Genomic DNA, 27,287 nt, shown 5'->3' with positions numbered 1-27,287 from the left:
AAATCAACCACAGAAAAAAGTCTGGAAAACCTCCAAAAGCATGGAGGTTAAAGAACACCCTACTAACGAATGAGTGGGTCAACCAGACAATTAGAGAAGAAATTAAAAAATATATGGAAACAAACGAAAATGAAAATACAACAATCCAAACGCTTTGGGACACAGCAAAGGCAGTCCTGAGAGGAAAATACATTGCAATCCAGGCCTATCTCAAGAAACAAGAAAAATCCCAAATACAAAATCTAACAGCACACCTAAAGGAACTAGAAGCAGAACAGCAAAGGCAGCCTAAACCCAGCAGAAGAAGAGAAATAATAAAGATCAGAGCAGAAATAAACAATATAGAAACTAAAAAAACTGTAGAGCAGATCAACGAAACCAAGAGTTGGTTTTTTGAAAAAATAAACAAAATTGACAAACCTCTAGCCAGGCTTCTCAAAAAGAAAAGGGAGATGACCCAAATAGATAAAATCATGAATGAAAATGGAATTATTACAACCAATCCCTCAGAGATACAAACAATTATCAGGGAATACTATGAAAAATTATATGCCAACAAATTGGACAACCTGGAAGAAATGGACAAATTCCTGAACACCCACACTCTTCCAAAACTCAATCAGGAGGAAATAGAAAGCTTGAACAGACCCATAACCAGTGAAGAAATTGAATCGGTTATCAAAAATCTCCCAACAAATAAGAGTCCAGGACCAGATGGCTTCCCAGGGGAGTTCTACCAGACGTTTAAAGCAGAGATAATACCTATCCTTCTCAAGCTATTCCAAGAAATAGAAAGGGAAGGAAAACTTCCAGACTCATTCTATGAAGCCAGTATTACTTTGATTCCTAAACCAGACAGAGACCCAGTAAAAAAAGAGAACTACAGGCCAATATCCCTGATGAATATGGATGCAAAAATTCTCAATAAGGTACTAGCAAATCGAATTCAACGGCATATAAAAAGAATTATTCACCATGATCAAGTGGGATTCATTCCTGGGATGCAGGGCTGGTTCAACATTCGCAAATCAATCAACGTGATACATCACATTAACAAAAAAAAAGAGAAGAACCATATGATCCTGTCAATCGATGCAGAAAAGGCCTTCGACAAAATCCAGCACCCTTTCTTAATAAAAACCCTTGAGAAAGTCGGGATAGAAGGAACATACTTAAAGATCATAAAAGCCATTTATGAAAAGCCCACAGCTAACATCATCCTCAACGGGGAAAAACTGAGAGCTTTTTCCCTGAGATCAGGAACACGACAAGGATGCCCACTCTCACCGCTGCTGTTTAACATAGTGCTGGAAGTTCTAGCATCAGCAATCAGACAACAAAAGGAAATCAAAGGCATCAAAATTGGCAAAGATGAAGTCAAGCTTTCGCTTTTTGCAGATGACATGATATTATACATGGAAAATCCGATAGACTCCACCAAAAGTCTGCTAGAACTGATACAGGAATTCAGCAAAGTTGCAGGATACAAAATCAATGTACAGAAATCAGTTGCATTCTTATACACTAACAATGAAGCAACAGAAAGACAAATAAAGAAACTGATCCCATTCACAATTGCACCAAGAAGCATAAAATACCTAGGAATAAATCTAACCAAAGATGTAAAGGATCTGTATGCTGAAAACTATAGAAAGCTTATGAAGGAAATTGAAGAAGATTTAAAGAAATGGAAAGACATTCCCTGCTCATGGATTGGAAGAATAAATATTGTCAAAATGTCAATACTACCCAAAGCTATCTACACATTCAATGCAATCCCAATCAAAATTGCACCAGCATTCTTCTCGAAACTAGAACAAGCAATCCTAAAATTCATATGGAACCACAAAAGGCCCCGAATAGCCAAAGGAATTTTGAAGAAGAAGACCAAAGCAGGAGGCATCACAATCCCAGACTTTAGCCTCTACTACAAAGCTGTCATCATCAAGACAGCATGGTATTGGCACCAAAACAGACACATAGACCAATGGAATAGAATAGAAACCCCAGAACTAGACCCACAAACGTATGGCCAACTCATCTTTGACAAAGCAGGAAAGAACATCCAATGGAAAAAAGACAGCCTCTTTAACAAATGGTGCTGGGAGAACTGGACAGCAACATGCAGAAGGTTGAAACTAGACCACTTTCTCACACCATTCACAAAAATAAACTCAAAATGGATAAAGGACCTAAAGGTGAGACAGGAAACCATCAAAACCTTAGAGGAGAAAGCAGGAAAAGACCTCTCTGACCTCAGCCGTAGCAATCTCTTACTCGACACATCCCCAAAGGCAAGGGAATTAAAAGCAAAAGTGAATTACTGGGACCTTATGAAGATAAAAAGCTTCTGCACAGCAAAGGAAACAACCAACAAAACTAAAAGGCAACCAACGGAATGGGAAAAGATATTCGCAAATGACATATCGGACAAAGGGCTAGTATCCAAAATCTATAAAGAGCTCACCAAACTCCACACCCGAAAAACAAATAACCCAGTGAAGAAATGGGCAGAAAACATGAATAGACACTTCTCTAAAGAAGACATCCGGATGGCCAACAGGCACATGAAAAGATGTTCAGCGTCGCTCCTTATCAGGGAAATACAAATCAAAACCACACTCAGGTATCACCTCACGCCAGTCAGAGTGGCCAAAATGAACAAATCAGGAGACTATAGATGCTGGAGAGGATGTGGAGAAACGGGAACCCTCTTGCACTGTTGGTGGGAATGCAAATTGGTGCAGCCGCTCTGGAAAGCAGTGTGGAGGTTCCTCAGAAAATTAAAAATAGACCTACCCTATGACCCAGCAATAGCACTGCTAGGAATTTATCCAAGGGATACAGGAGCACTGATGCATAGGGCCACTTGTACCCCAATGTTCATAGCAGCACTCTCAACAATAGCCAAATTATGGAAAGAGCCTAAATGTCCATCAACTGATGAATGGATAAAGAAATTGTGGTTTATATACACAATGGAATACTACGTGGCAATGAGAAAAAATGAAATATGGCCTTTTGTAGCAACGTGGATGGAACTGGAGAGTGTGATGCTAAGTGAAATAAGCCATACAGAGAAAGACAGATACCATATGGTTTCACTCTTATGTGGATCCTGAGAAACTTAACAGGAACCCATGGGGGAGGGGAAGGAAAAAAAAAAAAGAGGTTAGAATGGGAGAGAGCCAAAGCATAAGAGACTGTTAAAAACTGAGAACAAACTGAGGGTTGATGGGGGGTGGGAGGGAGGAGAGGGTGGGTGATGGGTATTGAGGAGGGCACCTTTTGGGATGAGCACTGGGTGTTGTATGGAAACCAATTTGTCAATAAATTTCATAAAAAAAAAAAAAGAATCATGGTCAGTGGTAAAGATGGCATTACAACTATCTCCTGAGTGACAGAAGTCTGTTAATGAAATGTCAAAATTTTTGAATGCCTAAATCACATCCTCAGGTAGAGGCAAATCTGCCAAATGAGGGATAATTCAGCTGTCCCATTACTACTCATTGCATTACCACAAATCCCTTTGTTCCTTATTCTTTTCATTCCTGTTCGCTCCCTGATCCTTTTATTTTCTTTCCTTAGTCCTATCACAGATACTTCTACATATTGGTGTCAGTTCACCATTTTGGGCAAGCTGCCTTGAAATCCTGCTCACTCTTGACCCCAGCCCTCTGTTGCTGTTCTCCAGTGATCTCTGCCCCTCTGCATTCGCCAAGGTCTCACATGAGAGCTGGACAGTCTTCCTAGTCAGACAATCAGTTTTAAAAGTGCTGGCTGCTGTTATAACAGCCCAGGGATTCAAATTCCAAGGGTAGGTGGTCCCTTAACCCTTTCAGAATCCAAGCTGGATCTATCCTTGGGAGAATGATGACCTAGGTAAAAATAATTCATGGTTCCTCCCAGGCTGTAGATGTGGGTTCCTTTTAATCCTCTGTCTCTAATTCCATCTTTCAGGTGTGTTTTCCCACTAAGTCTCAGAGTGACCTATAATGGGAGAAATTCATCTCATGTTCTCAAAATACAATAATTACCAGTGTCATAGGGATTCCTCCCCTGAAAATACCTGTCAGGTTCCATGAAGTATTTTAGACATTATCAGGGGAGAAGTTTTTATTTGGCAGAACTCTAGATATTTCAAAATGGTACAGACAGTTGCCTACTTATGTTAATTTATATGAAGTGATCTCTAACTTATAGCCTTTGAGATTGGTAATAACCAATAATTATTGGTAAGAATGATAATATCAAAAATTTATCATGTACAAGATTTTCTTCTCATTTAACCTGAAAACAAGTATATGATGCCACATAGTATTATTCTCATTTTACTTACAAAATGTTGAGAAGCAAATAGGTTCCTAAACTTGCCCAAAGTCACCCAACAGAGGTGCTGTGGAGCTCTCTTATTTATAGTGAAGCTACCATTATAAATAGTAGTTTTTAAAAGTACTATGTTTACTCAGTTGTAACAGAGAAAATTAGGGCTCATTGTAATGCTCATGAGGTCAGAAATTTCTAAGCATTCTCCAGTGGAATTTTTGCTTCTGCTTGTAGATATCCAACAAGTATTGCCTACATTGAAACAGCTCAGAAGAAGTGAAACTGATAGCCCTATTAAATAAGAATATTTAAATAAGTATGTTAAAATGGGGGAGCTACACACACAGATATAAATATCCCTTAATGATGGAAGATATAAAACTTACACAAATGGTCACGCAGTGCAAGATGCATTGAAGATGCTCCCAGATGGAGTTTGGCCTTCCTGGGTCAGTCCACTGGGAACTGTAGTTGTTGAGGATACTGCCAGCAGAGAATAATGATTCTACAAGGAGCAGAAACTCACCTTGTTCATTCTTAAGAAGGGCGATTAGGGAGAGAAGGAAGGGGGAATAGGTAGAGATGGAGATTGAATCTTAGTTCTGACTGAGAGTTTTTTTTTGTATTTTACCATTAGTGATCTGTGTTGCTTACCACAAGAATTAGTATCTGGTTCTATTTTAATTGGCAAAATAAAACTTTTGTTTATATTTTAGCTACTTACATTGGAAAAAAATCACTTGTGATCTTGAAGAATGCTTCAATGTTTCTACATATCTTTTCATTCAAAACCCAGTAAAGTTCTTCAAAAGGAGCTTCAGAATTGCAAGTGAAAAACAAGGTGCTTTTGAAATGAATAGTTTTTAAAAAGAGAGAACAGATGTTCTCAATTTTTTATTCAGTGCAATGTCTCTTGATATTACTATAGCATTAGTAAATATTTATAGCTCCATATTGAGCAATTGCCTAGGCTTCCTTTTCAGGGTCAGTAGTTATCAAAATTTATAAATAGTTTCATTTTCATTTGATTAGCAATTTTATATATGAAATATTAGAAATATTTAATATTTTAAAATCAAATTGTGATTAACATTACATAGTGTCATATATTTAAATAAGCTATGCAAGTGTATGTGTTTGTGCAAATACAATTTTTTACAGTTTTTTTTAATTCTCAAAATTAGCTCTTCCTTATTTGAAAAAAGTAGCTTAAAGTATAAATAAAATCTGAAAATAAACTCACTCATAAAGAACATGGAAACAAATTTATTAATGATACTCAGGACCAAATATTGCAACATGAAGAAAACCCATTACAGTATTTTTCTTTTTGCTCAATAGCAAACTTCTAATCTCTTTAGAATTAAAAAAGAAAAAGTCAAAATTAACTTTAAGTACTCTCTGGAGAAATACTGCTAAGTAATAAATACACTTAAATAATAAATAAATAAATAATAAATAAATAAAAATAGAGCTTATAAAAAAAAAGATTATTAATGTAGAGCATGGTCATTGAAACTGACCTGGCAAAAGGAGTAAAGACCTAGATGCTGTTCTTTTGTTTGCTACTTGCTGGGTTTGTGACTCTGGGAAGTGTTTTTTACCTCTCTGAGCTTCAGGCACCCCTCTCTTATTTCATGAATTAGATTATAAAATCTTTTTGAGATAAACTGTAGCAAGCGCTGCCACTACTCTGCTCATATCCCTTTAGATTCCTTTATCATTTGCAAACACACACACACACACACACACACACACACACGTGCACACACATATACACATGAAATCCCGATGAATGTTTACCCTCAGTAACCACGACCACACAGTGTTGTCAGTGAGCCATCCTTAGCTTTGGGAACCTGAGGCCACTTTGCTTTGCAGAGCAAACATCCCTTGATCAATGGCTCATCTGTATGGCAGGATTGATACCCCAGATCCATATCACTAACTCTTTTTCCTTTGGATAGGGACAATTTTGAGATGAGACTTCCCTCTCAAGGGTAGTTTTGCAGGATGGAGCAGAAGCCACCCCCTGAGATCTTGATGTTGGTCTTTTCGATGGACTCCTTCCTTTCCTGGTCCAACTGCCTCATTTTCCTATTATTTTTCCTGGGAGCATTTCTTAATAAATCAATTTCATAGGAATTATCAACTCAGAGTACATTTGTGGATATCTCAAATAATAATAATTTTGGTTTTCTTTTAATTGAGATATTACAAGCAACAGTATCCTCATTCATTTTGTTTTGGTTTGTCACATTGATTTATGTGAACTCTAGCTAACATCTTGCATTAGATAATGCACATCATCTCAGAAAAATATTGCAAGATCCACTGTACCACAGTGTGTGCCTCAAACAAATCAGAATAGATGTTGTTACAAATAAGACCTATATGGTAATTACTTTAAATAATAAACATGATAATATCATTGAAGGGCTCCTGTAAATCAGATATTTCTCAAGCTATTTAAAAGCTTACCAAAAAATGGGATCCATTTTGAGAATGAAATGGAAAAAGAAAAAAAAAAGGAAAAATGTAAATGAAGAAACAAGCAAAAGTGAAAATAAGTAAAAAACATGTGAACTGGGCAATCTTACATATGCATATAAAAATAGAAAATTAACATAGTATGTGAGATTAAGGTTTATTTTAGAGAAAGATATTAGTAAATGACTAATAAAACATGTATGTGATTTCAAGGTCAAATAAACTCAAAGACTGACTCTGTTTTATGTTTCCATTTACTTTAAAATCAAAACAATACTTTAAAAATACTATTTTTATAGTACTTATGATACATAATGTATGCATACATAATCTTTGAAAGTTAGTTACAAAGTTTCAAAAAGTACTGATATGTGGAAATATTTGCATTAATGACAAAAGAAATTACCTCTGATACAGACTAATTGTGATTTTAATCAGATGAATTAAATGACATAAGTTCTTTTGAAGACTTAAAATATTTCTGAGGAAAAGAATCTTTTTAATATATGCTAATATATCAAAATACCATTTTTTCAACTAACAAGTGAAATAAGAAAAATGCTCACATTGCCTAATGTTTTCTATATTTTACAATTATTTAGCTTTAACCTGAGAGTGTGGCTTTTATTTGTTGGGGGGGGGGAGTTAACAGCATGTTCACTCTTACTTTGCTTATCAATAATTTCAGATACTGCTCTAAAGTTTCACAGTATGGCGTATATCATTTTGACAGATCCTTAAAGAACCTAAATGCTACCTAGACATGTAATGTTACCGAGATCTATACTACACTGCTACATAGACTTCATTCTTGTAATGGCAGCTGTTTTCTCTATCTTCTTCATTTGATTCCAGGTAACCTGTTTTATTAATGTGTATTGCCTAGCAAACTGAAATGAAAATTTGTGTTTTTTTCCTACTAAACACAGTCTTAAATTTTAAATAAAATTATTTAAAAATATATTTCATTATTGGCCTCATGTAATCTGAAGATGAGAACTGATACATAGGGTAGAATTCCCTTTATTATTAGGCTAAGAAAGTATTACTGTCCCACTATTATAATTTTACTAGTAATAGAATTTTAATTATAAGTTTCTCACTTTTTTGCTGAGCATCTCTTATACTGTTTCTTCTCCTTCTCCTTCTTTGACTGTATCACGACCATGTGTACAAAGCACTTGTAAAGTCACGTAAAGCTTTAAACCATCCAAAGAAGGATTTTGTTTGTATGTGTGCTTGCTTATCAGAAATTAAGATTGCTGCCCTTACTTTCTCTGGGTTTATCTATCAGCTGTATGTCTTTAATCCTTTTATCTCAATCTTTCTGTCTTTTCTGTTTTTGCATACAACATATTGTTGGTGCTTACTTTCATTTCTTCCATTTGTGTGTCTTTGTCTTAAATTTGTTAAGTTCAATCTATCTTTTGTTTCAGGGAACCTGGGTGGTTCAGTTAGTTGAGCTTGCAACTCTTGATTTCAACTCAGGTTATGATCTTAGGGTCATGGGATCAAGAAGCCCCATGTAGGGGCCTCCATGCTGCTTGGCATTCTCTCTTTCCCTCCCTTTCTGCCCCTCCCCCACTCAGAATAAACAAATTGTGTGTGTGTGTGTGTGTGTGAATATATATATATATATATATATATATGTATATATATAATATTAAAAATATAAAAATATTAAAGAAGATGGTAGAATTAAATCCTGGATAAAAATTGAGAAAAAAGATTCTCAATTTTTATCCAGGATTTAATTCTACCATCTTCTTTAATTTTTTTCACCTTATACTTTATGTGCTCTTTTAATGAAATTCTATAAAGTTGTCTTCTGGTGTTTAAAAGTTACATAGGCTAATTTTATCATTTTTCTTAAGAAACATACGAGATAACTTCTACATCCTGAATGTACCAATGACTATACATCCTCTTATAACAGAAGCACATCAGTACACCTCGTGTCTTCTGTTCTCTCCACTTCCTATTGTATTCCTAATGTCTGAAATATTATTTCTGGTAATATAGATAAACTTTCTCTTCTGTCTCACTATTCGTTTATTTATTATATTTATTTAAAATAATTTAATTATAGGGGCGCCTGGGTGGCTCAGTCGGTTAAGCAGCCGACTTCGGCTCAGGTCATGATCTCGCGGTCCGTGAGTTTGAGCCCCGCGTCGGGCTCTGTGCTGACAGCTCAGAGCCTGGAGCCTGTTTCAGATTCTGTGTCTCCCTCTCTCTGACCCTCCCCCGTTCATTCTCTCTCTCTGTCTCAAAAATAAATAAACGTTAAAATTTTTTTTAATAAATAAAATAATTTAATTATATGTGTATGCTTTAAAAAAACAATTATTTTGTCTAGTTCATTGTTTATCTTTGAGGTACAGGCACTCTTCTGTAGTCTGGTAATTCATTCGACCTGTGAACTTGTATTTCCTGTGGAATATTGGCTCTTTGGTCCTGGAGAAGCTCCAGAGGCCAGACCACAGTCTTTGTCAGGGTAGGCTATTTCAAGATTTGTGTATATGAGGGATAGGCATGAGGCATTCAGGCATCACCAACCAGAGTTATCACTCTATTTTGCAGCAACCCAGCAAGAAACAACTGTATCAGGAATTCGCTCCTAAATCTGACTTCTAAAGCAGTGTCACAAGGTTGTAATTCATAAACTCTGGGGGTTGGATCTGGAAAAGTAAAGAACTAAATGCCCTTATTGGGGTGCCTGGGTGGCTCAGTCTGTTAAGCATTCGACTTGGGCTCAGGTCATGATCTCATGGTCTGTGAGTTCGAGCCCCGTGTCAGGCTCTGTGCTGACAGCTCAGAGCCTGGAGCCTGTTTCAGATTCTCTGTCTCCCTCTCTTTCTGCCTTTCCCCTACTTGTGCCTCTTTGTCACTCAAAAATAAACATGAAAAAAAAAGAGCTGAATGCCCTAAGACTGGCATCTCCCTGCTACTTTCACCTCATGAAGAAAAATTCTTGCCCACAGAGATACCCACAGCAGTGGTTTAAGGAAAGGGGATAGGCAATGAGTGGGTGGGTGAGGTGAGGAGAGACAAACAGATTTTAAATTGTCCTTCCATTGCTGCCTCCAGTCCTGTCTGCCCTGAGCTGCAGCCCCCAGTCCTCACACAGAGTGGTTTAAAATACTGCTTTTGTCGCTGCTGCTGCTGCTGCTGCCTTTAGGTTTTGGATTCTGTCTCTCCCTGTTGTGTCCTCAGCATTATTTTTAGAAGTGGTAAACAGCAACTTCTGCAAGTTGGACATCTTGTTAAATTTTTGTATGTGTGGATGGTGAATTTGTATCTGTATTCAGTATGCATTATTTATGTAAAGATTTTCCATTAAGTGGTTTACAGTTTTTCCTATAACTCACTTTGCCCTTTTAAGTTTTTCACATATTTTTCATTTGCTTTTATGAATTTACATATATATACTTCATAGCTAGTATTATAGACAGCATTATTGTAGACAGTATTATTGTAGAGTTGAAAATCTGTTTATTTTACAATGAGAAAATCTCCATTTACAATGAAAATTGGTATTCTAAAACCTGACCTTATAAACATTCTTTTGAAAGGATACTTAAATGGAGTGTGAAAATGCCAAGCATCAGCTAATAAATCTTTGTGAGAATTTCTGTTTATATGCAATTTTAAATGCATCGATCACTCACAAATATAAAACCTACAATAAATAGATAATATATGATGAGACTCCTTAAATCTCATCCAAAATCTTGTTTCGTGAATGAAATTGAATATGGTAAATATTACCTCTTTTATAGCCTAAGTAATCTTCACACATTATTTGAATGGATTAAACCACCTTATCTTTTTCAAAGTATATCAGTATGCCAATCAAAGGAAAAAACTCGTGTATGTTTGTCAGTAGGAGTACATGGCCTTATATTGGAAGTGCTAAGGCAGCAGATACTGCAAGACAACTAATACTTGTTTAAACTCTAGTTCATTTTATTGATTCCTCACACTTCCCCCCCCCCCACAAGAAAGAAACCCTGGCTGCACTGTCCATTGGCTTCATCTCTCCCCTGTCCCCCTTTTCCACACCACTTCCTCTTTTTTCTCTTACTTCTCAACCTGCTTTTTCTGCTTGCTTTTGCCATTTACTTCCTTCCCCTTCCTGATTCTTTCCTCTCTTTCTCTTGCTATTCTTCCTCCTATATGAAGTAGTAGTGATGGCTTTTCTCATACTTACAAGTACCAATGATGGTTACATTTATTATTTATTTAATGCTTTCTATGCGCTAGGCATTGTGCCTAACATTTTACTGTATGAATAGAGTTGATAGTCCTTGGGATTCTGCTGTGGACTGAATATTTGCCCCTCCTCCCAATTTATGTATTGAATTCTAAGCCCCCAACGTGATAGTATTAGGAGGCAGAGTCTTTAGGAATGATTAGGTCATGAGGGCAGAGCTCTTATGAGTGGAATTATGCCTTTATAAAAGACAACCTCAAAAGATCTCTTAACCCTCCCACCATCTGAGGACACAGCAAGAAGTTACCTTCTACCAGGCCTTCATCAGATACTATATCTGCTGGTGCCTTGATCCTAGACTTCCCAGCCTCCAGAATTGTGAGAAATAAATTGCTGCTGTTTCTAAGCCACTGTTTCTAAGTATTTTGTTCTGTTATAGCAGTCCAAATAGAGTAAGACAGATTTGTTAGAAACTTGTGTGTGATTCCATTAAAATTGTACTGTAACAACTTTGAAATTAGATTAAAATTAAGAGACTAATGAATTTAGGTTAATAAATGTAGATTTAAAATCTATAAAGCTGTGTGTATACACTTGGAATATATAGTCTGTTTATGCATACTTTGTTCCTATGTTAATTTAGATGTTTTACTAAAAATGGGGCCAATATACAATACTGCAGGAATAAGTGTTAAAAAGAGAGTTGAAAATGGAACAATACTAAAATTGTTCATAAATTTATTTAATGAGTTGTTATTCTTTGAATATGCTTGCTGTATTCTTTTCTTTGCATTGGAACACCAACCATAAAGTAAATGGTCCTTCATAATAAACTCACTAAATGTTACCATACACACCAATGACATTTAGGGGTGAAAACCGTCTTTTTGAATTATTAAATTCTGTATTAAATATTTTACAAGAGATTGGTAACATTGAACTGAACCCAAACTAGCTTGATCTCTCTAAGAATAAAGAAAGTTGCAAGGTTTGCTTTGCTCAGTTCTTTCACAAGGATAAAAATATGTAAAAATATTTGCATTGTAATTGCAGGAATCAAATTAGTTTCACTTTATACATCCAAAAAAGGTGAAATGTGTAACTTTTTTACATTTTAAATCACAAGCATCTTGAGCCAAGTGAAAAAGGTGAAATAAACATACTTTAGGCTTTGAGTGAAATATAATAATAATAATAATAATAATAATAATAATAATAAAGACAGTTTGGAGAACTTATCAGATTACTAGAACAGAAAGTAATGTTTGTTCTTCCTGGATATTATAGTGCCCTGGGGAGTGGTAGACCAGATAGATAGACAGCCAGAGACCAGGTCATAAGGAACCAAATAAACAATGCTAAAGAATTTTAAAGTTGTCTTGGATTTGGAGGAAACCAATGAAGCAGGATCTGTTTTATTTTAGAAAGATCAGTTTGACTGCAACGTGTAGCATATAATAAGTGAAACAAAACTGGAAGAGAGAGTACTGTTAAAAGATTACTGCAGTGATTCTGGAGAAAAATTATGAGAGCCTGGAGTAAACACTGGCAGTTGAAATAGAAAGGAAGGGACACGTTTGAGGTTGATTTAGGAGGATGATTTCTTGGATTTGTGATGGTTGAAATTGGGATGCTAAGCATCCAGAGTGACTGCTTTATTGAGAGCTTCTATAACAATGATACCTTTTACTGGTACCAGGAATCCAAAAAGAAAAAAAAATGTTCAAAGATGACAAGTTTTGTTTACAATATGCTGAGATTGTGGTACGTGAGAGCTATTCATGTCAGGTGGACATGTCTAGCAGGCAGTTTGGCCTATGGAATAGACTTTCAAATGATTTGCGCAGATTTTATAACAAAATGAATGAAAAGGGTAGATGTCATATTTTTCATAATTTTGAATGGTTGTGTCATAGCTTTTCTAATAGCTTTAATTGAAGCCAACTTCTGTTCTTAAGCTCTGGAATCATTAGGATTTATGGAATATCCTCAAAATTAAATATGTTTTATTAACTGGTATGAAGGGAAGTAAATATAATAGACAAAGTAGAAAATGGAAAGTTAGTGTACATATGTCTAGTGTTATTTATTCTCCTTTGTTAGTAAGCAAATAAGAGCTAAAATAAATATCATTATGTTTACTAATCTAGCCAATATTTTTTAAAATAGAAATTCAGTGCTGGGAGGATTGCTGAAAAACTGGTACATGTATATCTAGTGTCTTTTTTTTTTTGTAATTCTTACAGTCTTTTAGAATACAATTTAGCAATTTCTGCCATGATCTATAAACATGTCCATACTATTTGATTAATTTTATTCTCACAATTTATCCTAAGGAACAATTCAAAATACAAAAAAATAGAGGTGTATACAAAAAGTATTTAATATGGTTCTAAATAGGCTCGATATCCTTAAGATTTAACAAATAATGTAATATCAGCAAAATGCAATAGTATGTGTCCATTACAGATTCACATGTAAGGAATGGAGGATGAAATTAAAAGTTTCTTTAGACCTTGAATCCTGGAGTGTTTTTTTTTCGTTTTTACTGAGAAAACTATTAATTAATAGGATTTTATTTCCTTTTTCCTTGAACTAATTATACTACTTGTTCTGAACCCTAAATCATATTTACATATCAAATCAAAAACTTATTTTTTATAATATTTACATTAAACTAGAAAATAATGAAATACATCCTATAATTATAGAATAATGCAATTATATCCAACAATTTGAATATTAATAATAAATAAAAATTGAAAATAGAATGAAGAGGAGAGGCAAAAAAAGGATAACCATACCACTGTCATAACATTTCATGATAGAGGACTACTAGATAATATCTAAATCTGACATGTCAAGAGATAGAGGTTTAAACATATCTGGGGCACCTGGGTGGCTCAGTTGGTGAAGTGTCTGGTTCTTGATTTCGGCTCAGGTCATGATCCCAGGATCATGGGATCAAGCCCCACATTGAGCTCCAGGCTCAACGTGGAGACTGCTTAAGTTTCTCTCTTTCCCCCGGCCTCTCTCCCCCACTCGTGCTCTCTTTCTAAAATCAAAAAACAAAAACCAAACACATCTCTGAAAATTAGTGATAATTAGAAGAATTTAAATATTAATAATTATATAGTGAGTGAAAATTGAAGGTTTAGAGAAAGTGGGAAATAAATCATGCTAGATTTTCACAATTTTCATTGAGGTATCATTGGTGTCTAAGTGTGATGAATTTAAAATATAACTTCCTCTACTTATTATTTTAACTTCAAAAAGGGATACAACAGGAGTGTTTAAATCCATAAGTAGGACCAAGGTGAGAGGAGAATATTTTCACTTTTAATTTTATGCACTTTTACATGATTCGTGTGGGGACACTTAAAGATATTGCATCTGTAATATATTTTTTAAAAATTATTAAAAGTTCCTGTTAATATTTTTTATATTAAAATGTTTATTACAAAAAAAGCCGAGCACAAAATAATATACAAAACAGGCACTGTGGTTGATAATAAATAAAATAGATACGCATAGTAGCCAATATGAAAGTAATACACGTATGCATAATATGGTTATATATCTTTGAATATTGAAATTTCACTCTTGATCTCTTAATTTTTAAGTTGAAATTTTAAACATTAAAAAAACAGTAAGCAAAACTGGACTTGAAAGCTGCTACTTTATGATGCTACCACTATTTTTTCAGTTTTTGGAAATAGATATTTTTGGGGGGATTAGTTTTCTATTTCCTTGCCTTTGGTTTTGGCTTTCTCTTTATATTCCCTAGATTTCTTGATTACAAATGTCAGAAAGACAGTTTGGTCTACCTCAAACTCAAAGGGAATTTATTAAAAGTTTGACTCATGAAACCAAAAAGAAGCCTAAGGCTGGGCCCAGGAGTAACTACAATTAACAATTCATATGATAGTAACTTTCATTCTCTATGTTCATCTCTGCTGTTCTTTGATTTTCTTCTTTTGTCCTCTCTTTCTCTCTCTCTCTTTCTCTCTTTCTGTTTATTTCTCTTTTTTTGTAAGTTCCACTGTAAACTTGACCACCACTACCTCTCAAATTTCACAACTTTTGATCCAAGAAAGATCAACTTATTTTTTGTACTTCTTGTACCAAAATTGCCAGAAAAGTTCTGTAACCTAGCTTGGGAAAATGGGTCCACTTCCTGTAAAGCAGTGAACTGTGACAGAGTGATCATATTGCATTACCTAAGTGGGAGGTTCCCCGGAAAGAATGGATGTGTGAGGAGAGTAATGCAGAGTTCTAGTTAGGAAAGATGGTGGGGTGGCTCAGTTGATCAAGCATCCGGCCCTTGATTTCAGCTCAGTTGTGATATCAAGGTTCGTGAGAGTGTGGAGCCTGCTTGGGATTCTCTCTCTGCCCCTCCCCCACTGGTGCTTGTTCTCTCCCTTTCTCTCTCTCTCAAAATAAATAAATAAACTTAAAAAAATATAGCTCTTACTTGAGTCTGGAAAATATATACGACTCTTCCATCTTGCCAAAAGCATTTCTTCTAGACTACTGCATTACCCTCCGAATTACCATCTTCTCATGCCTTCCTTAGCTCTATTTTCTTCTCCATATAGTAGCCAGAATAATGTTGGCTAAATGCAATTGAATTTAACTTAAAATTTCTGTGGTTTCTGCTGAGCTCAATGTAGAAGTCAATGCTTAGCAGACCTATAATCATCTGATGCCAATATATATGCCTCTTGCTCACTAAGTTCTAGTCACACTGTACTTTTTCCAGTTTCTCAGAAAAAAGGCCTGTGTTCCCGCCTCCTCTCCCAGTTCCCCAGCTTTGTCCCATCTCTTTCTGAAACAGTCCTCTGCTTGCTGCCTGGACGTGTCCTTGTCCCATAGATTTAACCTTAAGACCCATGTCTTCAATAAGACCCACTGTGTCACCACATACAATTAAAGGGCATCCTGCATGTTATTCTCTGTCTCAACAGCTTAGTGCTTCCCTTTATATCACTTAATATTTGTAACATTAGGCTTATTGGAAACCTATCTCCCCTATGAACTATAAGCTGTGAAACAGCAAGGAAACAATATCTGTCTTACCACTTCCTCTGTAAGAAGAGCATTGTGTTTGAGAGAGGCTGCACCCTTTGTGCCCCCTGCACAGTTGTGTCTCATTCAGAAGTTGGGTTCTACAATGGCTCACAGTAACCAACTGGCAAAAGTGTTCATAGGAATTGCTTTATTTGTAAATGATTTTATTTATATTTTATTATATTTTATATATACAAAATAATGAATATATCTTAAACAAAATAAATTTTATTGTGTTTGTAATGACAAAGAGCAAAGTCATAGTTTAATTTGTGTAGTTAAATGTACTATAATTACTGGTGGATGAATTAATACCCTATAGATACTCTTTAAATACTTGGAATCAATTAATAAATTATACATACTCATTAAATATTTAGAATCAGTTAAGTCCAGCTTTAAATGCCTTTGCCTATCATTTCTGCTTAAAAGATGAATAAACAGACATCCAAAGCCACTAAATAATTCCTCCAGTCACATATAATCCTTCCAGATTCTGCTACATTAGATTTTGCAGTTTAGATAATACATCTGTAGGGTTATATTTTATTTGTTTTAATTTTTTACCTTTGCTTTGAATGTGCTGAAGGAAATCTGAAGGATAATGCATTTTCTGGTGTTGAGAATGTCTTGAGTTTGCTGGTAAAGTTTGATCTGTGTCTACAATTTGTCTGGTGAGGTTTGATTCATGACATCCACTGTTTTCTAGCTGATTGTTGACCTGTAATGCTGTGCTGATTCTGCAAGTCTTTAGTGATCTTCTTCTTGTCTCCCTTATGCTTGTGTTTCCTGGATGCTGTCATCAGCATATTGTTGTTAATGAACAACTGCCTTGAAGACTTTTATGTCACTTCTCAGTTTAAAAAAATTCTATATACATTAAAATTAAATCAATACCATAAAATAAAATGCTCATAGTCCCCTAAAGCAAATCTTTTCTTCAAAACAGGAATCCTGTTTTTAAACCCTAATAGTAAAGTGGGAAGGGTATTCTATGCTGACCTTCTGAGTAAAAATATCGAGCAAGAAAAAGCTAGAACAGTCTTTTCCATACTTTCATGGTGTCAATCTTAATGTTGCTGGCGGATTCCTGTGTTTAGTGATGAAGGGCTTGCTTTTTTTGTTCTTTGTTTTTCTTTGTTTTTAATAGGAACAATATTGAAGGTTGAATTAAGGTTCTGTGGTTCTAAAGTCAACACTATCAGGACTTTGCTAGAACTTCCCAGTAACTACATTGAAAGTCCATTTTTCCAGATTGATTCTGTGTGTGTGTGTGTGTGTGTGTGTGTGTGTCTGTGTGTGTCTGTGTGTGTCTGTGTGTGTGTGTGTTGGAGGCTTAAAAATTGCAACAAGAAACATCCTTGTTTGTCCTCCTGAATTCAGAACTAATTGCAAAATGGAGGATTCAGAGAAATTGACTTATAATGCAGTATAAATCTGGATTGAAATGCAGCCATATAAGCTTCCAGTACATTCTTATCTGAACTGAAGTGACCCCCTGGAGTTGCTGACACAAATGGGAAAATTGCAGACCTCTGTCACAGGGCAGGAGTCTGTAAGCTTAAGTCTAGACAAGCTGAAATTTCACCTTGTGGACCGGCCATCCCAGTAAGAAGCAGAAAATATTTATTCCAAGATCACCCACCAGTTTATAGATGAAGAGGAGTAAGTGAGAGGTGGGACTTCTACTAGAAGTCCCCTTCTGCAAATATGGACCAAGGGGAATGGAGGGTCCTCTAACAAATAGAAGATGTGTGTTATAGACCAGGATGTTGTTAATAAGGGAACCTTTGGGACTTAATACATCAAAAACTTCTCTGGACCCTATTTCCTGTAGTAGACAGTTCTCTGTTCATTATTTTTTCTCCTAATTATCTTCACTGAAAGAATCAGTTTATTAATTTCTCACTCAAACTATAAAATTCAGGCAAGAATGGGGATAGAGTACATAAGCTTTTCTTGAAAAAAAATTTAGGGGCACCTGGGTGGCTCAGTCAGTTGAGCATTCAACTCTCGGTCTGGCTTGGGCCATGGTCTCACAGTTTGTGAGTTTGAACCCCACATCAGTGCACTATCAGTACAGAGCCTGCTTGGGATTCTCTCTCTCTCTCCCTCTCTCTCTGCTCCTACCCCACTCTCACTCACTCACTCTCTCCCTCTCTCTCTCTCTCTCTCTCTCTCTCTCTCTCTCTCTCTCTCTCTCAAAATAAACTTTTTTTAAAAAATTCTAATCTATTCTTGAAAATATTTCTCACTTGATGTTATAGCATCAAATTCCTCAACAAATTTTAGGATTTATGCCATTTCTTTAATCCTCACTTTTGTGTCTCTGTTTCCTTTCTTCTCCTTTTCTTTTGAACAGCCTAGAATTACCAGAATAACCCCTTAGTTCATATATCACTTCCAAGCTGTCCCTACTTAAATTTATATACCACCCAAATGCCAGAAATTTTACTGGATTTGTCATGTCACTAATATTAAATGCCCTAAAGCAAATGTTTCTGCAGTATGTCAGCTTTACCAGCTGGTCTGTGATGAATCCTCTCAAACCTCATGTATCATTTCTCCTTCTCCTACTTCATTTATTCAAAAAAGTATCCAGTACCTAGAATGTGCCAAAAACTACAGTAGGCTGTATGGAGTCAATATGACTCTAAGTAGACATGACGCTTGCTGTAAGGAATTTACATGGTAGTGTAGAAGACAGACAAACTATAGACAAACAAATAAAAGAAATAATTGACAGTTTTAAATGAGACATTTAGTGAAAAGATTAAAAGAGAACCACCTGGAGATGAGAATCTCTTTTAAAGATTATATCTGTAAAGCAAAGCACTTAATATGAAGAACATTCCAGATGGAGGAAATATTATGGTAAAAGTTCAAGTGCAAAAATCTCAGTCCACTGAAGCAACTGCAAGAATATAATTATGAGTCATTTTTTTAATGTTTATATGCTTATTTATTTATTTTGAGGTGGGGGAGGGGCAGAGAGGGGAAAAGAGAGAATCCCAAGCAGGCTCTGCACGATCTTGCAAACCTCAAAATCATGACCTGAGCCAAACCCAAGAGTTGGACACTTAACCGACTGAGCAACCTAGGCACCCGGAGTATGAGTCATTTGTGCAAGGCGAAAGCTGATATGAGATAAAGTTAGCATAATAAGGGCCAGGAGAGGCTGGAGCTATACATCATGATAAAGGTTTACTTTTTATTATATAGACCAGAACTGTTCAATAGTAATATAAAACAAGTAGCAAATCGTAGTCATTTATGAAATTTAATATTTAAAATACTTTTTTTTTATTTTAGTGGGGAGGTGCAGAGGGACAGAGAGATAGAATCTTAATCAGACATCATGCTCAGAGCAGACCCTGACACGAGGCTCAATCCCATGAACCTTGGATCATGACCTGAGCAGAAACCAAGAGTCAGACACTCAACAGACTGAGCCACCCTCAAATGCATTTTATTTAACTTAATGCCCTCCAATGTCCTCAAATACATTTTATTTAACTTAATATATCCAAAAAAAGTATCATTTAAGTTGTAATAAATAGAAAATCATCCATGAGATATTTTATTAATTTTGTTTTTGTATTCAGTCTTCAAACTCTGGTGTGTATTTTACACTTACTGCACATCTCAATTTGGACCACCCACATTTCAAGTGCTCATTTGCCACATGTGTCCAGTGGCTACCATACTGGGATAGGATATTAAGTTTTAAACAGAGTGATGCGATCCAAGTTACATTAGCAAGTTACTTTGGAATGGAGAAAGTATGGGTGAAGACAGGAATACCAGTCAGGAGGCTGCCATAGTTTCCTTTGGCTGCTGTAACAAAGTATGAGAGATTGGTCAACTTGAAATAACAGAAATTTATTTTCTCTCTGTTTTGGAGACTGGAAGTCTGGAATCAAGGTGCCAGGAAGACCATGTTCCCTCTGAAAGCTCTAGGGAAGGATCTTTCATTGCCTCTTCTAGCCCCTGGTGGTTGTTGGCAGTCCTTGTTGTTGCTTAACTTACAGATGCATCATCCCTCTAATCCCTACTTCTCTCTTCATACGGCCTTCCGTATATCTGTGTCACTGTGTCCCAATATCCCTCCTCTTGTAAGGGCACCACTCATATTGTATTTATGACTCACCCTAAAATCTCACTGTAACTTGATTGCATCTTCAGAGATCCTATTTCCAGATAAGGTCACACTCAAAAGTTCCAGGTAGACGTGAATTTTGGGGGACACTGTTCAACCCAGTACAGACGCTAATGGAATAAGAGAGAGTGGTAGCTTATGCACACTGGGCACACATCTATGCTCCATCTCCCTGCTTGTCCCTGGGTAGTGGACCCAGAGTAGTGATCATAGTTATAAAAAGAAGAAATGGTTGTGAAATATATTTCAGAAATGTATTTAGCAGATATCTTGAATGCGGAGGGAGACCAAGCTCAAGTAATCTGGGTGACAGTCCTCAAACTTCTCTCATGACTTTCTTGATCAGTCACTAAATGTCTACTATTTTTAACCCAGGACATTTGTATTCCTAGCTTCTAAAGGCATCTAACTCAAAGACATTTCCTTCAAGTTCCTCTTTATGAGGACTTAATTAGCTCCACTTTACTGAGAAGAGTATTAAACTAGAAGTAATGGATTAGCCTGTCATATGCACAAAATAAATGAAATATATATTTGTTTAATATACCATTAATGAAACTATACTGGCATTTATATATATATATTACAGTATGCTCTCTGAAAAGAAGATCTGAATACCAGAAGAGTATTCTTAGAACAATTCTTGTTGGGAAAAAAAAAATCCATATGCTTTACATCTAGAATAGTGAATATAGTTATCTGGGTACAAGTATCTCCAGTGATTTCTATCTTGAAAGATATAAATTCCCAATTTACATTTTTGTTCTTATCTTTTTCTTAAATGAAGTAGCTGAAACTCTGAAATCTGGGTGTATTTTCAGTTTGTATAATGTCTTATGGATAATGAGCTCCATAAATTTATAATATGCTGTGTAACGGTATGTAATCTTCTTGAGAAAAAAATCATCTCCAATGCAGTGTCATAGTGGGTTGTTGAGGATGTCAAACAGTTTAATAGTTTAGGTATCATAAAAGTGAATGAATATAAATATGTTATTTAGATGTTTGTTTTATTGATTTACCGGGCATATCCTCCTTTTCTGTTTGACTGTATATTTTGGCCTATTTTAAAAAATATATAAATTTAAAATAACCGCCTTGTCCCTTTGCCCTTTTCTGCAACTTTTTAAGACTTTTTAATTGTGTTTTCACTGGTGTGGTGATAAAAAAAAAAAAACAAAGAATCAGTAACAAGTCAGCTGCTAACATTTGTGAGAGTCAGGGCAAGAACATAAAATGGGGGGGGGGGGGGCTCACAAAATGTAAGTCAAAATGTTAAAATTCTAAATTTGGAATTTAAAATGATAAAGTAAAACATGTTCTGTCCTTCTATCTTGACAAACATACTTTGCTAATGACTTGGAAAGCCATGTTCCAATTATAACCTTTTTGGACTCCATAGCATTCTGTGCAGCACCTTGCCATTAGGGGGAGTCAGCCCTGCCTCTAGCTTCACCTACAACCTTTCTACCTAGGGTTCTGTCCCTCCAAGCCTTATGAACATATGTGTGATCAACCCACTGAGCACCCAAGCTCTACACCAAATAGCTATCCTGTGGCCACACCTTGGGAGACCCTCAGGAGGACCTGGTCATGTTCAGAACCAGGCAGTGAATTCTAGGGTTCTGGAGTATGGTAAGAAGGGAAAATATGGCCTGTGATTAGGAAGGAAAAATTTGGCCTGTGATTGTGGCACTTACCTTATCACCACAGAATACCCTCCTGATGGGCAGAAACATGATAAGAAGACAACCAGAACAGGGTACTCTAATGAAAACATTTCTTACCTAATTTGAAGGACTATCTTGACCAATAGAGCTATTTAAGTATATAGCTAATACTAATACCTCTTTTTTAACCTCCAGTATCTGTTGGTGAAAATGGATATGAGCACATAAGGACTCTTTGTGTTATTCTCCCTTTCTGTTATATGTTAACGATTTGTAATAACAAAAAGTAAGAAAATAATATTAATAGATTTTAATGCTGTCTTGATGGTTCCAAGAAATTGTATGTTCTGTGCGAGGAGGTTTGATTTGCTTGGTCACTGCTATGCTTGTTTCTAATTCTACTGATGTCTTCAGTGGAATGCTCTCATTAAAGGTGGGTGAAAATAATCAATGTGATCTCTTTAACATAGCCTTTGCATTTCTGAGCTCATCTTTGGACTTGGCATTATTAAGCCATCTCAATGATTTTCCCTTTAGTTTTTTTCCTTATGTTGATTTAAATATTGTATTACTGACATTGAAGTCCATTATAAGATGATGTTCAAATTCTTTTTGATCTACCTAATTTCTAGTTTAAACGGGACTCAGAGCACTTTGTGAATTTTCTTGTGTTGAATTACATTGTCTTTCAATTTAAAGGTTAACTTTTCTCCACATACCTGACAGCCTTAATTGGTAGAGCATGCGACTCTTGATCTTGGAGTCATGAGTTCAAGCCCCATGTTAGGTGAAGTTAGCTTTTCTCCTCATTTCAATACTATTTCTCTTTTCATAACCTTAACTTGTAGATCCATGATTTAGGACCTAAATTCAGGAGTATACTATTTTAAGTGGTCATTATGTCCTTTTTTAAATTATTATTTTATTATTTTTAACATAATCACTTTTCCAACACAAATCTATTCTTCACCGTACTTTTTTTTTGAAAATTTTGGATAATAACACAGATGCTTTTGTGTTTCTCCCTTTAACCTTATTGTATATGTTCGTGTAGATTCAAAAGCTGCATGTAGGCCCTCATGTTCTTTTTTTTTAAATTCATTTTCTTTTATTTTGAATTCATAAAAGTCTGTGTAGTCAATTAAGCTTATAATTTAAAACACAAACATACACAAAAGCACACACCCCAGAAATGACTCTAACAGCTTTAGCATAGTTATTTCTAGATTATTCTGCTTGAACTGATTGATAATATCATTGCTATCAAAAGGATTTCATGCCATTTCAACATTTAGTTTTTATTTCAGTTTTGCTTTTGCACATTTTGTTTCCAATTTTGTTATAACTTACTATATTAACTTTATCATATAATTCCTAACTCATACTTCAAAATGCATTTCTGGTTTTGCATATTTATAGTATGGGGTTTCTATGGAATTACAGCTTTTGTAGGAAATAAACTGTTAATTCCTAAGCAATCTCAAATCACAACAAAGAAAAATGACTCAGTAGAGTCTGTAAGACCATATACACAGGGCGAACATAAAAAACAGTTTTATTACCATACTAGCTGTTTCGCAACTATACATTTGGTATGTGATACGCAATATGTGAACAGCAATACTGCTTGTAGGGTTTTTCAGCATAGGAATATCTTTATAGAAAGGACAAGGTTTTGGAGACAAGTAGGGGAAGTTTTCATTTTGACTGTTCCACTTACTAGCTTTGTGACCTTCAGCAACTGATTTCAGTTTACTATGTATCAATTTCCTGTTTAAAAAAATACTCTTAATATGAGATAAAATTATTTGGAATCTAAGCACACATATGTTTTATTGATCTTGCATGAAGAAAAAAAAACAAGGGTGTGTTTTGTTAAGGAGTGTTGATACTGTTATTACTTGGAATGGAAAACATAAAGACAAATTGATATTTTGTCAACTGTATAGATTTATTTAGAAACTTTATCTTCCAGGAGTTGAGTTGTTTCAATTCTCTATCCCTCTGGGAGAGTTTAGAAGAAGAAATTACAGTGTTTACTTACATAGGAAAATGCCAAAGAAGAGCCACATTAAATCACACGTGTAAATGAATTCTGTACTCTCTGGCAGACTCCCTTTACCACTCTAGTCTTCTACCTCACTGTTGTCCCTTTCATAGTCTACCCTTAGACAAACTCGAACTAGTAGCTGTTTATGTACATCTTTGGCACGGTCTCTCTGACTTCTAAATGTTTGCAAACGTTTTGCCTAAGAGAGGACCCTCGTCTCTTCTACTCCAAGTTGGCTAATAATTATTCATTTTTCTGGTCTTAGCTGGGGTGTCAGTAGCTTCTCCATTTCAAGTATTTAACTGTCTTATATGTTGCTTCTACAGTGCATAAGTGTGCACCCCCACCCCCTCCAGATCTCTCTAGACATCTCTATAGTTCTTTTATTTTATATTTTGAATACTAATTGCTTTTGATATCTCTGTCTTCCACAGTGGAAATTTCATTATTAAAGAGGCTATACATTTTTTAAAATTTTTAATGTTTATTTATTTTTGAGACAGAGACAGAGGAAGGGGGAGACACAGAAACCCAAGCAGGTCCCAGGCTCTGAGCTGTCAGCACGGACCTGACTTGGGGCTCAAACCCATGAACTGCAAGATCATGACCTGAGCTGAAGTCTGATGCTTAGTCGACTGAGCCACCCAGGTGCCCCAGAAAATGCCATACTTTTTTTTAATGTTTATTTATTTTTGAGAGACAGAGTGTGAGTGGAGGGGCAGGGGCAGAGAGAGAGGGAGACACAGAATCTAAAGCAGGCTCCAAGCTCTGAGCTGTTAGCACAGAGCATGATGCAGGGCTCAAACTCACAAACTGTGAGACCTTGACCTGAACCAAAGTCAGACGCCTAACCCACTGAGCCACCCAGGCATCCCATAAGCTATACATTTTTTCTAATACTTTTTTAAGTTGTGGGGCGCCTGGGTGGCTCAGTAGGTTGAGCGGCTGACTTTGGCTCGGGTCATGATCTCACGGTTTGTGAATTCAAGCCCCGCATCGGGCTCTGTGCTGACTGCTCAGAACCTGGAGCCTGCTTCGGATTCTGTGTCTCCCTCTCTCTCTCTGTCCCTCCCCTGCTCATGCTTTGACTCTCTCTCTCTGTCAAAAATAAATAAACATTAAAAAAATTATACTTCTTTAAGTTGAGATGTGATTTTTTTTTTTTATTTGAGTTTAGTTGACACACGATGTTACATTAGTTTCAGGTGTAAAACTTAGTTATTTGACAAGTTCATACATTATGGGACTATACATTCTTTTTTTCTTTATGTTCCATGTACCATGAGCAATACCCATAATATGCATTTAATAAAAATTATAGTTGAATGAAGGAGTATAAATACATTTGCATCATGAAGGTGAAATGTCTATTTCTCTATACCAAAATCAATAATTTAAATAAAATCTTTTATTATATCAAATCAGTGTGAAATTAAAAATACATGATGATGCTTTGTTTCTATTCCACTGACATATATATATATTTTATGTTAATACATATTTATTTTTTTATATAAATAAAATTCAGCAATCTCACCATCTGGTAATAGCCATTTTTGTGGTATATTTTCTATTTGAATGTAATACTCTTTTTATCTCATGTTAAATTTATCATTCATAAATATCCATCAGTCTTGCAGAAATGCAAAAGCCCCGTGGAGAATTATCTGCCCATAGCTGTCGAGACTTTATTTACTTTTGAAATTTTATATTATAGAAATTGATTATAAACTTTCATATGTTTTCTTCCTACTATTACACTAAACAAAATATTTAATTTTTAAGTGTGCACACCTAAGTATGTTAGAAACTTATAATTTATTCTCCCCATTTGAATATAGTGTACAGTGCATAGATAAAAAATAATTCAAAAATGACATATTTGTTGTGAAAATGCCGTCAAAAGGAAGTGGCAGTGAATTGCATTAGAAATGTCTGTTTTAATGTCCGAAAATAACTATTCTTGATGTAGAGATTGTTTGTTTTGCTTTGATTAGGCTATTGGTTATGAAAATTGTTGAATATTTTTGAAAATTCATGAATTGAATGTTTTAAGTGTTACAACTCAGACCAATGAACCAGAGTTTACCAATACTTCTCACTCCTCTCTTCAGGATGGGAGGCCTTGAGAATAGAATTGTGAGGAAAGCATAATGGAAGATTTGCTCTCTATTCTTCCTTGCTTTTTGCATTAATGCATAGTCTCTAATTCATGTGCAAATGTTTGTATGTCTGGAAATTTATAACAAAACTTGCTTTTCCAATACTTATTACTCCAGCCTGTTTCAAAAACAGATAAAATTTTCTGAACAGCCCTTCAATGATAGCAAACATTATTGCTTCCCCTGCTTATTACTACTTCTCCCTGCTCTTTTTCCTCAGCCCAATATAAGTCTAAATAAACACAACTTGTTACTTTTCCTTTTAAATTTATTTTGGAAAAATGTGGCCACAGTTTCAGCTATCCTTTTCAAACAGTTAAAATCTTACCTCACTTGCAAGACATCTTTCTGAATTACCTAATCTCCATTTCATTTTGGTCTGAAAAGCAGCACTAGAAGTTTTGTGATAGGGAAGTTAGAAGTGAAATAATTCAAATAAAAATGTTTATGTAAATTATGTATGTGACTTGTTATATAACTCTGATTACTTGCAAATCTGAGGAAGAATTAAGGGAAAGAGAGAGGGGTTGGGCAGGGAAAGGAAATGGAAAGGAGGATAGAGGAGGGGAAGGTAGGAAAACAATCTTCTTAGTGAAGTTTGTGATGACCACCATCCCCTTCTGGGAAAAAAAAAAATGAATTCAATCAGTTTATATCCTTAAGCTATTATGCAACTTTTATTGAGCATTCAAAGAAAAGAAAACAAAAGAAATTATCCTTTAGAGCAAGTTAAAGCAAAAACAACCTAGTAGAATCACATAAACTTATTTGGAAAATTTGTCAAGTTATTATGCTTTCTACGGGGTGCCTGGATGGCTCAGTTGGTTAAGTGTCCGACTCTTGATTTCGGCTCAGGTCATGATCTCACAACTGTGAGATCGAGCCCCACATCCAGTTCTGGGCTGACAGCACAGAGCCTGATTGGGATTCTCTGTTACCCTCTCTGCCCCTCTACTGCTTGTTCTCTCTCTGTCTCCGTTTGTCTCTCTCAAAATAAATAAACTTCAAAAAAATGTATTACGCTTTCTAAATTTTATTGTTCTCATTAAAAATGGGTGATAATAATAGCAAAAATCCCAAGATGAGGTTTGATCATATAAGTACAGCACTTTCATATATCTCAGGCATGCAGTAAACACATTACATA

At 35.5% G+C, this 27,287-nt stretch overlaps 1 protein-coding gene across 2 annotated transcripts in view; it reads left to right on the top strand.

The window, feature by feature from the left end:
* Positions 1 to 27,287, top strand: part of CCSER1 (coiled-coil serine rich protein 1) — a 1,313,272-nt gene that overhangs the window by 647,438 nt on the left and 638,547 nt on the right. The window lies entirely within an intron of this gene.

This window comes from Prionailurus bengalensis, chromosome B1, assembly GCF_016509475.1.
Source record: "Prionailurus bengalensis isolate Pbe53 chromosome B1, Fcat_Pben_1.1_paternal_pri, whole genome shotgun sequence".
Taxonomy (NCBI): Eukaryota; Metazoa; Chordata; class Mammalia; order Carnivora; family Felidae; genus Prionailurus; species Prionailurus bengalensis.
This window is presented reverse-complemented; position numbering and strand designations above follow the sequence as displayed.